Below are 12,752 nucleotides of genomic sequence, written 5' to 3' on the forward strand. Positions count from 1 at the left end.
TAGAGGTGATGCCTTTGCTAATCAAGTGTGCTAAGTAGAAAGCCTTCCTTACTACAGTGGACACATCATGGTCAAAGTTAAGGTCGCAGTCTACTTGTGATCCCAGATCTTTTACCACTTTGTAGGTAAATAGGGTATTGTTATTAATTTGATAGTGTGACGGCACATTGTTTTTACTGAAGGGAATGTTGATGCATTTTTTTGTGTTCAATTTGAGACCATGACTAAGACACCAATCATTGGTCTGCATAAGACCCTCCTGAAGTATACTGACATCATTTGGGGGATTCAGTATTTGCACCCAGGTTGCAATCATCTGCAAACTTGGTCAGCCACAGCCCCTTAGTTTTGGCCTGAAGTTCTGAGACATATATATCAAACAGTAGGGGTGCCCAGCACTGACTCTTGTGGCATCCCGCTGGTGACAGGTCTGCTGGTTGATGTGGAGTCACCCACTTTGATACTGTGTGACCAGTTTGTGAACCAGCTGGCAACCCATCTTACAACAAACGAGTTTATTGGTAATGCCTGAGTGTGGGATTGTGTCAAAGGCCTTTGCCAAGTCAAGGTATGTTGTGTGCACAGATTTGCACTTGCCAATGGCCCTGGTCACATTTTTGAAGAAATCCACAAGGTTTAACAGGCAGGATCTGTCCTTGATAAAACCGACTTTAGTCAGATCCAGGGTTTGGAGGTCACCTCTGTCTTTATTTATGAGGTCCATGATGATACATTTCATGGATTTACAGATGAGGCTGGTCAGACTTATGGGCCTATAACTCTCTGGGTCTGTTGCTAAGCCACCTTTGTGGAATGGAATAACTGTTGCTCTCCCCCATTCCACAGGACCAAATCCTGTGGTTCGGCTTTGATTGAATAGGGTATTTAATGGTAATGCTAGTTCATGTTTTAGTTTATTTAGAAGACAGCCTGGAATGTCATCTGGTCTCTCAGAGGCTATTGTTTTTGCCTTAGATAAGGCTTTAATGACCTGCTCTTCAGATATGTAGAGTAGAGGGGAGTTGAGGTCAAGGTTTGTGATAAGTTTGGAGGGGATAAGGGAGTGAAATTATTGCCAAATCTGTCTACTAACAGGTTTACTATCTCTGTGGGAAGAGTATATGTGATACCATTAGTCACTAGTATGGCACATGCTTGGGTCCTACCTTTTAAGCTAAGTATGTAGCTGTAAATGGCCTTATGATTATCCTTGGCTGTGATTATAAGTTTTTGTCAAAGTTGTCTTATTTGCCTGTTGAGGCTGAGGAGGGTGCTTTCCATTGTTGTGGCCTCACCTTAGTTTTCTTAGACAGCAACTTCAACTATAAGAAGCAGTTCATTAACATAAGTGCCAGACAATTCCAAATCACTTAAACTGTTAACAGAAACAATAAATGTTGTATGGATGTGCATTGTCTGAGCAATAAAAACTGTGAAACTCAGACCCAGAGCCAACAGAGAGGGAACCCATCCCAGCAGAAACAAAGTTATGTGTAGCCCTTAGGATACTAGCAACAGGTAATTTACCAAAGACCAACTAAGGACATGAGGGGGTTCTCAAAGGCATCTGCATCCAGGATACTCCACCAGTTCCTGGTTGCCATGCTACCACATCTCATTGAGAATATATCTTTCCCCCTCACTGCTGAGGCAAGAGCCAGCAATATGCAACACTTCTACCATGTAGCACACTACCTTGAAATACTGGGTGTCATAGATTGCACTCATGTACACATCAAGGCACTACCCAGTGAGGTAGGTAGAATCTATATCAACTGCATGGGGTACCACTCCTTCAACTGCAAAGCTGTGTGCAATGCTCAGGGGATTATCCTGAATGTATGTGATCGCAGCCCTGGCAGTTATCATGACTCCTATGTCTGGCATGCATCACAGCTGTACCAGATATTTGCTAGGGGAGACATCCCACATGGCCATTTACTGGGGGATGCTGGCTATGCCCTAGAACAGTGGATGATGACACCCATCAGAAATGCGCACACACCCATGGAAGACTGCCATAATGAAGCACACACACAAACTAAGAACATCATAGAGCATGTGTTTGGGCTTCTAAAGTCATGGTTCTGGTGCCTCGATATATCTGGTGGAGCCCTGCAGTACTCTCCAGCCACATGCGCACATATGTTCACAGTATGTGCTATGCTACACAATCTGATCCTGTGTAAACAGCTGCAGCAGGATCAGCAAAGGACAGCCCCTTCACTCCAGGCCACTTGGTGTGTGTGTGTGTGTGTGTGTGTGTGTGTGTGTGTGTGTGTGTGTTTGTGTTACGCGCGCATGTATCCTCCTGCAAAACAACTGAGACTCCCTCATTGACTATCAAACTGCAATAGTTCTGCACTTTTTGTCCCTGTAAGTTGCTGCTGGTTTCCAAACTGCCCTCTTTGACAAGGCCTGCTGATGTCATTGACCTTAAGACCACCAGCTGCCAATGTGATATCAGACTTAAGCTGTGGCACATGTGATACGTACTGTGATCTATAGTGTGTAAGACTAAATAGGAAGGGGTTCTAATCTTGCTCCAGGCCACTCAGTGTGTGTGTGTGTGTGTGTGTGTGTGTGTGTGTGTGTGTGTGTGTGTGTGTGTGTGTGTGTGTGTGTATCTCCATATGACATAAATATGATCACTTCAGTAACTTAGAAAGAGGTAGGGTTTTGCAGTATTTTGATTGTAGCAGGTGATGTGGGCCTCCAGATGCCTGACCACAACTAGGCTTGCTGATGTCATCAAGCATAAGATGTCCTAAAGAGATAGTAATAGTAGACTTCAGGTGTAGCGTGTGTATCAAGTACTGTGATCTGTAGTGTGTACCATCAGATAGGTAAGTGTTCTAATCTACATGCAGCCATCTTGCAGTGTGTGTGTGTGTGTGTGTGTGTGTGTGTGTGTGTGTGTGTGTGTGTGTGTGTGTGTGTGTGTGTGTGTGTGTGTGTGTGTGTGTGTGTGTGTGTGTATGTGCTGTGTCCTGTAAACAGTCATTGGAAGTGGTGCTATCTTCAATGTAGCCAGGTTTGTGTGTGTGACTTTTAGAGCATTTTACATCAGCTTATGGAATCATAGGATCTTTGAACTTTTAGTAGCATAATGGCCCTACAACCCCCACAATCCTAATCAAGTTCATACCTTTATTTACATGGTCAATATCAATGATGCCTGAATGGGGGATAGAGTCACATGGCTTGGCTAAGTCCAGGGGGTTGTATGCCCTGATGTCCCTTTACTCAGGTCCTTGGTGATTGCTTCAGACATGTCTACCACGTTTAAGAGCCATAATCTCCCTGTCAGAAATCCAAACTGTGTAAAGTCAACTGTTTGTAGAGCACATATATGTTTGTTGATCATCTGCATGATGATTTGCTCCATGGATGTACAGATATAGCCACTCAGGCAAATAAGTCTGTAGTTCCAGTGGTCAGAGGATGCACCACCTCTATGCAAGGGGATAACAGTTGCCGTTGTCCACTCCGCTGGGATGCAGACAGTGGTTACAGTATGATTGCAAGGAGTTCCCAATGATGTTAGTAATTCTTATTGGATCACATGTAGGATGCAGCCTGGGATGTTAGCATGCCCAGTATATGCTGTGTATCCCCCATAGGGAGGACAGTTATGACCTGCTCTATAGATATGGAAGGTATAGGACAGGTTGTAGGAATGTCATGTGGCGGGGACAGGGAGTGAAGCTGATGCAGAACCTGTGGGACAACAGGTTAGCTATTAGTACAGACTCATTATATGTGGTATCATTAAGTACAAGTTCATCGACAATCTGGGCCTGTCTGCTGAGGTTACACATGTAACTACACTATGTGTTGTGGTTCTGCTTTGTGGGGGAGGCTAATTTTGTCACTTACTGTTTCTACCCAACATCACAACAACACTATGTGCTTGTTTTTAGGAGGCACCCTCGCCTCAACTGTCACATAGCAATGTCCACCTCTTATTGTACAGCCTGCTCATAGCAGTTGTCCACCATGCAGGTGTTCTGTGCCATGAGGAGCTTGTATTGCTGTCAGGTACAGCTGATCTATGAAGTTGTACTGCTGATTACATAATGCATAGGTGTAGAGCTCTGCATACTTACCTATCCCATCTGGAGAGGGAGGTGCAGTCATGCTATGTAAACCATCCTATAGGAGGTAATACATTGCTTTGTTGAAGTATATTTCTGTATTTTCTGCAAGGGGATTAGGTCTGATAGTTTTAATAAGACTGATCTGTGGTCAGATCTCACCAGAGATGACCTTACAGTGGGGGCTGCAGTGATCATCCATACTGGAAAACACATAAAGCCCTACGTTGGCTACCCTTGTGGGGATGTCACATGACTGGTCCAAGGCATTGTAGTTAAGGACGTGGACTAACCTTTGAGCAAGTGAGCTTCAGCACTACTAAGCAACACAGTTGGTGGTTACTTAATGCCACCCCAAACCATGGTGTACTGATATATCTTGATAGACACAAGTACATTCAAATAAGCACAATGGGTGTCTGGATTCATGGAGCTGTTCCTGTAGCTGGCAATGGCTTGATTAGGTGCCCTTCCAGCAGTGAATAGCACCTGCAGTGTCTCCGGGAAAGCATATTGTTTCACTAAATCTGGATGTGTATCTATCCTTAATGAATATGTGTACAGCACCTGTATTACCTTGAACACGGTCAGTTTGAGGTCTGAACATGTGGAAGTAGGTGTAGTCTGGTATGGCTGTGGTGCTGTCCACAGGCATGAACCAGGTTTCTTTGACTGCAGAAATGTCTGCATATACCCAAGCTGTGGACACCTTGCACAGAGTGAGAAGTTTAGTGTTGCCATTCCCAGCATGGAGCAGCAAAACTGTAATATTGTATGAAGATGGCGTTCTCAGTGGAGAGGTTTCCCTTCAGATAATGCCTATAAGATGCACTATGGGAGTATCAGCAGCCTTGGCCAGTACTCAAAATCCCAGGGGTGAGAGATGCAGACCATCTTTGGCAAAGCGTTGACATCTGTTGAGCAAGTCATCCTAGGCAGACATGTAGTGGAGCCTCTTATAATGACACCACACACACGCAATTACTGACATCCATTGTTTTCTGCCTGTATTGAGCCATCATCATAGGTGAGGATCAAATGCAGCTGAAAGCTATGGGCATAACCACGAGAGACACAGAGTGTCTAAGCTCAGTCATATACTGCATACAGTCCGGTGACGTATGTCCTTAGTTGTACACACCTGCAAGAAATATTATGTCATCTTTATGTTACCTGCTATTCCTTGAATTGCAGCAATGTGTGATATGGTGCATCATGCCAACCCACAGACAGCTAACTGTGATGTCTTCCATATGTAGCCTGGTGACACAGACATCAACGTGTCTTAAGATGTAATCACCTATGAATAATAGGTTTGATTTTGTGCTTGCCTCAGGTCTTTGACTGGTGAGACAGTGGTGCATGCACTAAGATGTGTAATGTGCTTTCCAGAGGTAGGATTTTCTGAGGTGTCTGTTGTTTGCGAATGTATCTGGTAAGGAGATGCATGCATGCAGGTGTGTATGATGTCAGTGTGGGTGGTGCAGGAGGTGAGCTGTGCATGTTGACTAAATGCTCATTCCCATATGTACTAACTGCTGTGTGCGACACCATGGAATCAAGGCTTGAAATACAGTCACATCTGTCACACGTTGCGTTTGTGTGGCATAGGAGTAGAGGGGTGGGGATACTTTCCACATTTCAGCAGTCATTGATAGTGCCATTAGCAATACAGTCATGCTTGTGTGTATGTCAGAGAATGCCATCATTAGGCAGTATCATGACAGATGGTGAAATGTAACATGCAACCTTTATGTAGGTCTCCTAATTTAACAGAGCACCCAACAGTGTGACATACAATGCTTTGCCAGCCATGTGGACCTTGGATTGACCATAATCCTCTCATCAGGTATGGTCCCAATACCATACCTACAAATGTGACATTTTGCAAGTTCTATAAAGTTAGGGTCATGCTGCCACACCCTTAGGGTTGACAGCCTGAAACACAGTATTTGTAGGCATGCCTTGCAGTGAAGATGTGGTTGCCTATTTATGCACAGAGGACTTGTTCAGCTTTGCTGACATTACATTGGCCTTGCAAGTGTACAATTCCTGTCAAGCAATCACACAGCAAACTGGTAGTTGTGTGACATGATGTGGGAACACAGATATGTTCCTGGTACATAACTGCACAATATGACATACCTAGGACATGTGGCAGGTGGACACACTTTGGTCAAAGGTGGCCAGTTCTCTGCAGTAGGCCTCGCAGCCATGTCACACAGATATCCACCATTAATCTGTTGAAGGGCAGGATGCATAAAGTGCTGTGAAATTGTCACTGAAGATGAATCATCACTGCTGTGCTGCTTGTTTCAGCAAGCCTGGACATCTATAGCACCGGACATTGCACATTATATTGTGCACTGCAGCTGTGGTCCTAATCACCATCTGCTCAGTTACCTAGTGACATACTACCAACCATGGTACAGAAGGCATAATACATGCAAAAGCCAACTGATTCCTCAGGTTGATAATCAAGGCATCTACTGGAAGAAGGGTATGTGAAAACTACAGATCCCTTCATGATGTGGGAAAACCATGTGGATGAACAAACAAGCTGTGTCCTGCTTCTCATCATGAGCCTCATAGTAACATTTTGTGTGTGATGACAAAAAAGTATCTAAGCATGGTATCCCATGACAGAGTGGTTGTGGTGAGACCAGCAGTAGTAGTAGTAGCCAGGGGACTCCCTTGCTTTCCACATTTTTCACAAGGTAATTGTATCCTTTCAGTACACACCTCTTGAGTACTGTCCATCTACAGAATCCCTGTGTAAAACCTCACACCTTACCTTCACAAGGTATACATATTACGCTTCCCTCAGTTGTTTGTCTGTGCTCTGTACAGACACCTTGGATTACTCTTTTCTTGCAACATGATGCAAATAATTGCAATACTGAGCTGCACAAAGGACAACCAGCAAGCAGTGCCAAGCGGTGTCCCAGGATCTCTCAGTTGTCTGATATATAAAGCCATGAAAGGAGTTAGCATGGATACGATCAGTAACAATGTCATCCACCTACTGACACTGGAACAAACACAGTTTGTTTTGCTCAAAGGCACATCATGCCTACCTACCCTAACTGGTGGACCTCATTGAGTGTTACACTATGCAATTGATGAGGGGGATATGACTTACTCCACCTACCATGGTCTGAGAAGGTGTTTGACAATATTAGGTCAGTAGGTCTTGCTGAAAACTGTGTAGGTTATTTACAGAGTAGTATGTCAGCTGGTGGATAGCCAAGTATGGGATAGTCATAATCTGGGAAGATAGCATTGGGTAGACCTATGCTACAATGATGCCAATCACCATTGGACTTCCCTCAGAAATCACTAATGGAGTACCCCCTTTTAGCCATTCCCTTCTCTGCAGTCACAGTCACTGTCAGTAATCTCTGACTGACTACATTAGCAGGTGATTGCATATTAGGAGCTGTCACTGAATCCCATACAGAACCAACAGTTATCCAGGATGGCCTGAGACATGCATTCTGTTGCTGTCAGAGCTGCTGACAAATAGTAAATGCCAAGGACTGCACAATACTATCCTTTTGAAAGTCATCCAGCCCTGGAAAATATAGTAGTGTCCATACACCGCACACAGTTAAGACATTACTCATGGACTTTTGGACAGAGAAAGTAATGTAGCCTTTGACTTTCACTGTTTGGTAAGATGTGGGGATCCATTCAATTTTGTGCAACCTATACAGAAAGATATAGATTGTAAATCCCAGACTGTCATTGTTATACTGTATTTGGCACTCATCACACCTATCACTGAGTGCAATGGCACCTTTGCTGTGTCACTACACAGGAATATCTTACAACTGTAGTAGCCACACAGGTTCCATGGTAAACCAATACACATTGCAGATAACATGTCCATTGCAGTCTGTGTCAAGAGCATACATGTATAGTATGTCTCTACATGCTTTGGAGTGGATGTGTATGGCTGCCATACAGGGAGGTGTCAGATCCCACTGTGTACCTCCTGGTTATCCAAGCCTGAACTAACACATTTATTACCTGGTCTACACACCTACAATGTCTCTGTGGTATAGATATTACATGCTGGAGAGACAGGTATGTAACACAGACACTACACCCTATATGTAACAGGCTCTCCATGCATGTGAAGTACACATCTGCTGTAACACACATCATGTGCAAGTTACACAATGGGATGCAGAACAAGACAATCATAACTGGTGTAGGACAAATGTCTGTAATGGACACTGGAAATTTGTAGATGGGTCATCTCCATCACAACAGCTTTAGATGTGTTAGCTCCAGAAACCCTGGTGACACTTATCAAGGCTATCAGATAATTTCATAGATTGGGGCTGCTTGTCACCATTGTCCTTGTTAGCCTGTTATACACATATGACCCTATGGAGCCATGCACCTGTAGTGCTGTACCTTGCTGGAGAAATATGTCCTCTGTGCTAACATTACATCCTGTGCTGTGATGTCTATGGGTTTATTGCTGCTCTGTATCCATAGGTGTCCCCTACAGACTCCTGAAAATGAACCATAAACAGGTTCATGACTCACCTTTCATTATACAAGTATACAGCCATTATAACATCATACAACATAAGGTACACAAAATTATGTTGGCTTACGTATTATAAATGTCAGCATACAATATCTGTCAGTGACCAGTACAAGTGGCATATCATCACTTGCAGAGGGTGTTGTATGGGGGTGCAGGAGGTCTAGGCTGACCCAATAGGTTGAAAGCATGTGTGTGAAACAGGAAGGGAAGCAGGCAAGATGGACCATGGGAATGTGCCGTGTGTGTCTGTAGGTGACCTGAATTTGACAGTGGTGTGTGAGAGTGTGCGTGAACACAGTCAAGCTCAATGCTAGCCCTACATGTGTGTATGTTGGACAGCTTTGAACCATGCATGGTAAAGCGGACAGTTCACCGCTTTCAGCCCCAAACATGGGAACTGGTTCTGCCAGGAGTTGCACTAGCACCTCCATAGCCAAGGTCAGAAGTGGTGCTAGTGCCCGATGGTGACTGCTTGGACCATGTCCTCCACAGGAATGCCCAGGAACATGAGCCCATGGCTTGCCACATTTTGTTGGGGACAGCACACTCCCCTCTTGAGCACTGGATGTACTGCCACTATGGGAACATGATTATGTACAGCCACGTGGACTCAGCAGATGTGGTTGCTGACCTGCATCAGTCCAATGCTCAACTTCAACCAGATGTTCATCACAGACAATGTGCGTTCCAAGACAAGTATTCTGCGGTCTGTCTCAGACCACCTTCTTTCCACTGCATCAATGAACCAATCCAGGGTATCATCAGTGCAGTGGGGCAGTTGCAGATGTCAGACTGTGCTGCATCCATAACCATCAGCATTCATCTGGAGTTCCTTTTGGGATGTGCCTATGCCTCCATAATGGCCTGAAACAAATGGTGAGTGACACTTGATGAGCCACCTGCAACAGGTGGTGGAAGGACTGCAGACCTCCTATGAGCACCCCTATCAATCTGCCTGTGTGGAATCTTGCCAGCTCTCTGGCTATGGTCACTGCCTACACTCACTGGAACCATAGTTTCCACATTTTCCTGTTCAATGACCTCACCCTTTGACTGTCCAATATCTGTGACCTCTGGGGACTGGGTATGTGTAAGCATACTGATTGTGTGTGGTGATAATGAGGGCAGAAGAGGGATGTAAACCTCTGGGACAGATTCAGTCCCTGAAACCCCCACCTGTGCCTAATTTTGGCCACCATCATCATCAGAGCCTGAAGAGACACTGACATCAGGTTGTGTAGGGGACAGAGACCAAGCTGCCAGTGGTCACCTGTGTTAAGAAAGGGAAAAGCAGTACATTGATACTGCATTATAATGCTTTATAGCACTATATTGCAATATATGTAAAGCTGTATACACTGTTGCTACTATTACAGATTTATTTAACCCCCAGCCTCATATAGTAGGACATGAGGACATTACTTTTCCCACAAACATCTGTAATTACTTGTAAATAAAAGCAGTTTACACAGCAATCTCAAGAGCTACAATGAGATAAACTGTTGACATTTGTGAAAACTCTGCACAGTTGACACATATGGCAATCTGTAATGTCCTGACAATACTGTCACATCTATCAGTGTGGTTATACCTACAAGGCATAGGTATGACTCTAAAGTGTGTACAGTCAGAAAATATATCTGCAGTTGGCAAGCATGCTGACAGTACAGCAATCCAGCCAGTAGGCCTGGGATGACATTTTAGGGAATACATTGCAGTAAATCTACATCTGTAGCACAACAATGTTGTGCTTACCAGGAGCAGAACCACAGCCTTGTCCGATTCCTGAGGGACCTGTGAAATGTTGAGGGAGAGGTAATGTAAACAACACTGCATATTGCACTATAACAGGGTAACACATCCATATATCTCACATTTACAGTAGTTACATTGTTAATTGTCATGTTAGTCAAAATCTGAGCATGAGATTCAAACTACAGTTAACCCCCCCAAAGAACAAACTCCTGACACCCACATAAAAGTATCTCCACCCTGACACACTGAATGCTACATTATTCCAATGCTGATCAAACTAAGCCTACTTGGACACTTCTTTGGTGTGGAAACTGTGGCACCCACATCCACAATATATTGTGTGATGGATGCCTGGGAACTGTTGTGTGTTCCTGGGTTCACCAGGAATTCCTCAGTGGCTGAGAGTGGTTGTTATGCTACAGGACCACCACTATCCCTGGTCACACATGCTGCTCTTCTGCATGCAGCATTAATCATATCTGTGGCACGGTGTTGAGCCTGCTCATATGTCCTGCTCTGGTGCTCTATGGCATTAACATCACGGACAAGGTCAGCCCACAAGTCTGCTCACTGTTCCCTCTTTTGCCTCCCCCTGGACAGTAGGAGTTCATGGTGTTGATGGAGCCCTTCCAGGATTATATCATTGTCAGCATCCATAAAAGGGGCATGGCATCTGGCATACATGTTTCCTGAAAGACAACAAAATGGGAACACATGTCAGGATCACATACATGGAAGTACACTATGTAGAAATACAGCAAGAACAGAATGACTGGCAGTATCCACTGCTTGATCACATATGTCATATTTCACAGTGTGCAAACACAATAACCATGTGGATACAATTAAGATACTAGCAACAGTCAGCTATTCCAGTGTGTGCCATGACAGATACTGCTGTATGATCACACACCCAACAAAGGAGTCGATTGTAGTGTGTCCCCTAGGTGCAACCCCCCTGATAATATGTCAAAACAACAGTGCCAAACAAATAGCAGTGTGTTATTACAACCACTATAAAGGGACAAATCTGCATCTGGACTACTCTAGTAACAGGAAAGGTGGGAAACAAGCTTAGAACTTTTTTTTTGTTTTTTTTTTTTGCAGAAAAAAAAACAGTTAAAACAGTAATAAAACACTTTAAATGCAGTGCAAGCTAGCACACTTAAGTGTGTAGCAATATTAAAGCAAAGAGAGTTAAAATAAATGCAGTTGAATGAAAAAACGACTTAAATCAAGTACAGAATGCAGTATAATCAGAAAAAATCAAAATGGAGGCACTTAAAGTCTCTCTTTCTCCTTTCTGTTGCTCTTGTAGTCTGCAGGATGACAAAACTGGATCCACGGAGCTTAAACAAGTGCAAACCAGTGCAAAGACAGGCTTTTAAACCATAAAGTTGAAAGGGATAGAAAAACTGCCCAAATGGCCAATAAGCTACAATTTCAGAGCCAGAAACCACTTTTCTTGTGGTAGATAGGCTACCTAGTGCTTACCACTCCCACTGATAAGCTGGAAGGCTTCCCTCTAACACAGAAAGGTCTGAGGAACTCAGAAACTTACAATACAGTCCTGGATTCAGCAAATCTGTATTTGGACTACTCTAGTAACAGGAAAGTTGGGAAACAAGCTTAGAACATTTTTTTGTTTTTTTTTTTCAGAAAAAAACAGTTAAAACAGTAATAAAACACTTTAAATCCAGTGCAAGCTAGCACACTTGAGTGTGAAGCAATATTAAAGGAAATACAGTTAAAATAAATGCAGTTGAATGAAAAAAACTACTTAAATCAGGTGCAGAATGCAGTATAACCAGAAAAAATCAAAATGGAGGCACTTAAGGTTTCTCTTTCTCCTTTCTGTTGCTCTTGAAGTCTGCAGTATGCCAAAACTGGATCCGCGGAGCTTTGTGAAATACATTTAATAGGCAAGTACTTTTGCATCCTTTATTTATTTCAGTTTTACAGTTGACTGCAGCAACATTAGAATGGACATGTAGTGAATACAGTGCTATTGCACTTATTTCAGCACATTAGTTATGAAACCACAATCCTGCTTTACACCTTATTGCTTATTGTTATTGGTATTGTTTATTGTTCATTGCACTACAGTTATCAGAAAATATCCATACTAACCACACTCACAGTGCATCCTGGCCAGGTGCCTGGCATGAAACTGGACTTTGGAAGCCCGTTCAGCTGCAGCTGTTGGAAGAGAAACACACCATTATGCATACAGGTTTTGCACAGATTCAGCTTGTAATTTACTAAAGTAGTGACATACTTACATATCTGTGGGGGCATGCTCAGCCCTAGCCTCTTGGACCCAGGTGTCCAAGGTT

Source organism: Protopterus annectens, chromosome 17.part0 (assembly GCF_019279795.1).
Source record: "Protopterus annectens isolate FY-2018-M chromosome 17.part0, PAN1.0, whole genome shotgun sequence".
NCBI lineage: Eukaryota > Metazoa > Chordata > Ceratodontiformes > Protopteridae > Protopterus > Protopterus annectens.